This window comes from Phascolarctos cinereus, unplaced genomic scaffold, assembly GCF_003287225.1.
Source record: "Phascolarctos cinereus isolate Bilbo 61053 unplaced genomic scaffold, phaCin_HiC Scaffold_4;HRSCAF=312, whole genome shotgun sequence".
Classification (NCBI taxonomy): Eukaryota; Metazoa; Chordata; class Mammalia; order Diprotodontia; family Phascolarctidae; genus Phascolarctos; species Phascolarctos cinereus.
Window position 1 is genome coordinate 364,526,853 of NW_027555847.1, and position 5,060 is coordinate 364,531,912.

The window sequence follows — 5,060 nt, forward strand, 5'->3', positions numbered from 1 at the left end:
AGCTTCAGAATGCAAAGCCTCTAAAAGACGGAGCTCTTCTAATTGCACCAAATAACAACAACAACAACAACAATAATAATTGACGTAAATTTAAAAGCTTGGAGATTTTTAAAGCATTTTAGGTACGATATCTCATTTGGTTTTCATAACAACACTGTAATGTAGGTGCTATTATTATTATTCTCATTTTATAGATGAAGAAACTGAGACTCACAAAAATGAAATGACTTATCCGGAGTAATAGAGCTATTAAGTGCCTGAGGCAAAATTGGAACCCAGGTCTAGCTGACTCCCAAGTGCAGTGCTCTATTCGTGACAGCAGACTGACTCACAGAACACATTTGCTGATCATGGAGCCACCTCTAAGGCAGTGGAGGCTGGTTTGGAGTAGTCATAATCATTTTGGACATTGTAATCAGCACTTTTGATTCCTTCAAGTTCTACTTGGAAAGTAATTCAACCAAAATTCGGAAGACAACCTAGCAATAGTACATATTCTCTATGAGAAGGAACCCAAAGTAGGAAGGAGGAAACACAAACCAGGCTCCCACCCCCTCTCCAGCCCACCCTCCCTGGCCTTTTCAAAGCTGCAGTCTGAACCATATTGTCACTCCCAAGCCAAGTCTGACTTCTAAAGAAATCTTTTCAAGATGTACAAAGCAGCAGAGCCCAGTGGAGCCATAAGCACTACCATCTGCCACACCAGGTCCCATCCCATAATCCCTCAGTCTGGCAAAGTACCTTTTAACAGAGTTGCCTGCTGTGCCCAGTGAAGAATGAGCATTAGAGCGTGGTGCTGCTGGAGAGTACAATCCCCCCACACCCCCAACCCCCACTCCAGCCCTGGTTCCAGGCCCTTTGGCAATTCTAGCAGGCCTGTAGGGGGCCTTGGCACCCAAATGTTAATGTGGGAAGTGTGTGTGTGTGGGAAGGGGGGGTTACCTGTGGGATATGTTATGTGCATTATGTATGTCCACAAAGAATTAAATAACTTTTAGAATCAGGAAAAAAAGATGTAGCAATCTCTTTGAATGACTCCTGCAGCCTCAGTCCAATGAGACACCAGTGTCTCTTTTACAGAAGGAAAAAAAAAAGATAGACCCCTGAGAGATTTCCATGTTTGGCTTCAGACTACAGAAGACTTACAATCCCTTTGGCTTCAGGGCCATACTATGCCCTTGCCTGATAACAATTCATCAAATTCAACATGGAAATATGTGGGTTTTTTTCACTTTTCATAGAAGGCAAACACCATCTGTAGAGGAGTGTGTATAGTGGATAGAGAGCTGACCTAGGTGTCCAGAAGACCTGGGTTCAAATAATGCCTCTGACACACTCCCTCCACCAACCAAGGTAGCCTTAAAATTAAATAACAACGTATTTTAATATGGTACTTAATGACATGACAAGCAAGAAACTTCCTACAGTTTCATGGGGAGACCCGGCACCTGGACCAACGGGCAAAACCATTAAAACAGAAACTTTGGGCCAAACCTGAAAATTTCAGCACATTGACCACTACTTAAATGGTCTCTATCATTTATGTACTAGCTTCATCTGTTCCAGTGGGTTTTCATTTTAAGACAGTTAAATAATTATCCACTAAAAAGGGATATTATTTCACTTTTTAAAAAATTAAAGACAATAACAAATTCAAGAAAAGTAAGTATAAATTTAATTGTGGGAAATTTCAAAGGATTATAACCATTCTTGTTTCAATTGCTAAAAGTTGCAGCTGTTGGAAATTGGCTATGTTGAACTTTACAAAATTAATTAAGCTGAGAACTATAACAAGATATTAATGCTACATTTAACTGCCACAAAAAGATGGACATTGAATTGACACTATGTTCAGATGCAGAAAGCAGCACAATGATGCAATTCCTCTGTGTCGTGAGCCTACACTCATTAACAGAGACAGTGGCAAATCATGCCTGTGTCCAAATATGGCATATAAATTTAATTTCGTGTGTGTGTATCATATTAAATGAATGCTACATTGCATTCAATGTTAGAGCAAATTTCCAAATTTTGCTGACTTTGATTTTCACTTTCAAAAGTGGATGTATTTATGTAGGAGTTAAATTTGGAAATATTCAATAATTTTGGCAATTGCTTGGAGCCCTGCTGAGAAATTCTCATGTCTTCCCCCAAGGAAACATGTTCCAAAGTTTGGAAAATGTTGCCCTTGAGAAATAACTAGAATGTGTCAGCTAAATTCTCCAGAGAGTATACCCAGGAGGACAAGGACAAGAATCTCATGGGCTGAGAATTCTCAGAATGGATTGGTTGCATTGAATGGCATCTGATGATTTTCCCAGCTCTGAAATTCTGAGATTCTGTGAAGGAATGTATGTATGTATGTATGTATGTCTATATTCACTGGTAGAAGACATGCCTTTATCAATGAGATAATGGACCCACTATCGTGGAGCCATTCACTAATGTGTGGGGTTGGAGGCATTTAGGTGAGTAGAAACTTGCAGGTAGCCTCCACCTTCCTCGGGTGGAGTCCCTCTTTCCCAACTACTCCAATGCCTGTTCATCTTCTTTGGAGACTATGGTATTCCATGACTCACAACCATATATTGCCAGACATCTTTAATGAGGGAATGAAAAGGAAACAGGCAACTTTTCACAAAGGATATCCTAGAACATACCACATTTTTATAGACATGCAATTGACTGAAACATCTAGAGAACACCAGATCCAGCTGGACCTCTTTTTTACTGATTGCAGAAAAAACATTTAATTCAGTACAGCAAAATGTCATCTTGCACACAGTAGGTGCTTAACAAATGTTTGTTGAATTAAATTTTGGATGGCCTTCTGCAATGCTGTCTTTAAGGGACAGAAGCGACCAGATATCTGTAGGGTCTCCTGTGACATCTTGGTAAGTCAGTTGTGACCTCTTCAAACTCCAAATCTGGCACAGATTTCTCTGGATTGTAAATTTAAAATTGAATTAAGTATTAAATGACAGTATAGTGGATTATGAAGATTGAAAGACTACTGATAACTCCCATATGGGAAGAACAGAATCAGGGCAGCTGGTGATTTGTGCATGTGCAAACTCCATAATTAGAACCACAACAGACAAGTTGGCAATATGGAGAGAATGCTGGCCTTGAAGTCTAGAAAACTTGGGTACTAATCCCAATTCATTCAGACATTTCTAAGTTGTGAAACCCTGAGTATCACTTGATTTCTTGAAAGTTAGATTTCTAATCTATAATTAATATATATATATATAAATATATAAAGAGAGAGAGAGAGAGAGAGAGAGAGAGAGAGAGAGAGAGAGAGAGAGATAAAGCATTTATTAAGCACTTACTATATGTTAAGCATTGGGAATATAAATACAAGAAAAAAAGAGAGTATCTACCCTCAATGAGCTTATGGGAGTCAAGGCTGCCAGGGAGATGGAGCAGTCCAGAAAATGTCAAGCTAAGAATGAAGGAAGGAATCATAACTAGGGTTCCTGAAGAAATGGTGATTCCAGATAGGGACTCACAAATCAGGAGAACAGGCCCAAGTATGGAATCATTGTGAGGTGAAGGAGGCTACTGAGGAGATGGAAAAATCTAGAGAGTCCATCTGGGAATAATGGATAATAAAATGGACATAATAGTAGTATCTACTTCACAGAATTAGAAAGGGAAGGTTGGGGTGATTCAAATGAAAAAGTATATATAAAGCATTTTGGGAAATCCTATAGAAATGTCAGCTATTATTATCCCCTTATAGGAGTTGAAGCAAAACTCAAGGCTCTCTGTTTATATTAGGCAGCTAGGTGGCTCAGGGGATAGAGTGCCAGTCCTGGAGGCAGGAAGACCTCAGTTCAAATCTGGCCTCAGATACTTTTGGGCAAGCCACTCAACCTCTGTTTGCCTTAATCCACTGGAGAAAGAAATGGCAAAAGTCACTCCAGTATCTTTGCCAAGAAAATCCCATAGATAATATGGTTCATTGGGTCATGAAGAGTCAGACATGACTGAACAACAACAACACCCAGGCCATTTATAAGACCAAAGAACATTCGTAAGTCTTGGGATCCCAAGAGACCCTCTAGAATCTGGGAGCTTTGGAGTGTGATTCTGCTCATTCAGAAAAGGCAACTGTAAAAAAAAAAATCCCTTGAAGACCTCAATGTTGTGATGCTCCATGTGCTAAACCTGCCCTTTGTTGTTATTGTTTCTCAGTAATTTCAGTCATGTCCAACTCTTCATGACCCCATTTGGGATTTTCTTGGCAAAGATATTGGAGTGGTTTGCCATTTCCTCCTAAAGCTCATTTCACAGATGAGGAAACTGAGGCAAACAGGGTTAAGTGACTTGCCCAGTGTCTCATAACCAATGTCTGAGGCCAGATTTGAACACAGGAAGATGAGTCTTCCTGACTCCAGGTCCAGCACTCTATCCACAGCACCACCTAGCTGCCCCAAACTGGCCTACTTTCCAAATTTGATCATAAGTCAGTGATTGGCACAAAACAATTTCCACAAATGGACTGTAATATAGAAGACCTAGTTCAGCAAGAAGCATGCACCATGTGGCAGGTGCTCTCCTATAATGATCTGCTGGGCTCTGGCCCAGGCATTCTTCTAACGCCAGAAGTTCATGTCCAGGGCTCGCCACCAGGCACTTTTCTCATAGGATTGGAATTTAGGAGTGAAAATCAGGAAAACAACGTGGAACAAAAGCCAAAGTGAAGCTTGCCAGAAAGAAGGATGATGATGAGAAGAAAAGTTCAAAATGAGAAGCTACAGTAAATCAATATATTCTTTATTGATGCTATGGAATTCAAAAATAGGCATAGCTGTGGAGAAGATGGAATTTCAGAAATCAAGACTAATAGGGGTTTCTAGGGACAGGGAAACCTTTTAATTTCACCAGTCACCCATTATATCATTATCATTTGATGGCTCTAGGTTGGAACTTCTAGAACTCTCATCTTCATGTAGTCCTCCCACCCTTCCACATCTTGTCTATGGGCTCAGCAGCATCCTGAGCAATGACTTCTGATCAACTCAGATCTTGGTAAAGAGCCTCATTCAACA